The sequence below is a fragment of the Panthera onca genome, chromosome B1, assembly GCF_046562875.1.
Source record: "Panthera onca isolate mPanOnc1 chromosome B1, mPanOnc1 haplotype 2, whole genome shotgun sequence".
Classification (NCBI taxonomy): Eukaryota; Metazoa; Chordata; class Mammalia; order Carnivora; family Felidae; genus Panthera; species Panthera onca.
In genome coordinates, this window is record NC_138342.1 from 66,122,242 (window position 1) to 66,123,321 (window position 1,080).

Here is a 1,080-nt window from a genome sequence, read left to right on the forward strand (position 1 = left end):
TCTTTCTCTCAAAAATAAACATTTAAAAATAAACAAACAAACAAACAAACAAACTTTATCAAAAATTTGAAAGCAAAGCTATGTAATAGAAGTGAGCCAGTGTGTGGCCATCATATCCTAGTCATACAATCTTTCAATAAAGAAACCTCTTTTTTATTCGCAGATATGAGGAAATTCTTAATTTAGCTTTTTTCTCTAGAGATATATCAACCAACATCTCTAGCCATTCCCAGCACTACTTTTCAGTCTTCTATCTAGATATCTGTTTGTTACCTTTCTTAATTTTAACTGATGCCTACTTACTACAGATTAAATCCTACAATGGCCAGGAAAATCTCTCAATAATAAAACTTTCTGAGTAATAACTAAGATTCTATTTTAATTAGCAACTTATATAACAAAATTGCAACATAATGAATCATCTTGGGAGTCTCTTAGCAATCAAAATATTTTTTGACCAGTGATTATGGCTGTGTGGCCTCATAACCATCATTTCACTACCACACTGAGGACATAATCAGGGAAAGTTTTATTCCCCAAAAATAAAGGAAGATTTCTTTTCAGTCGAGGGGGTTGAAATAAATGAAATGATATTTTAATTAATAAAAATTTACTTGAAATAGTTGGAAAATTAAGCGACTATTTCACAATTTCTTAGGTACTGGTATATGCATAATTTTTACATAGACTTTTTATAAATCTCCTGATATAAAAATGGCAATGGTGTGAGAAAAGAAATTATGTTTAGAAATGCCATTTCCTAAATCATGCATCTTTGCCTATCTCTCCCTCTTCTCTCCTGTTCCCCGCTTCTCTTTCCAAACTGACATTCCACCCCCACTCCTAGATGTGACACACACACACACACACACACACACACACAGAGTCACTTAAAAACGAATTTTTTTTTCAATAACTGTTCTCTTGAACTCAAATCCAGGGGCTGCTGCTGTCAATATAGTATTTTCAAAGTATCTTATTGTAAGCTGTGTAGATAATGTATACAATTTACAGGATTTGGGGTTGTGGAATTTAAACTTGAAGGTTGGACTCCCCAGATCTCAGGACTGTAATACTCCA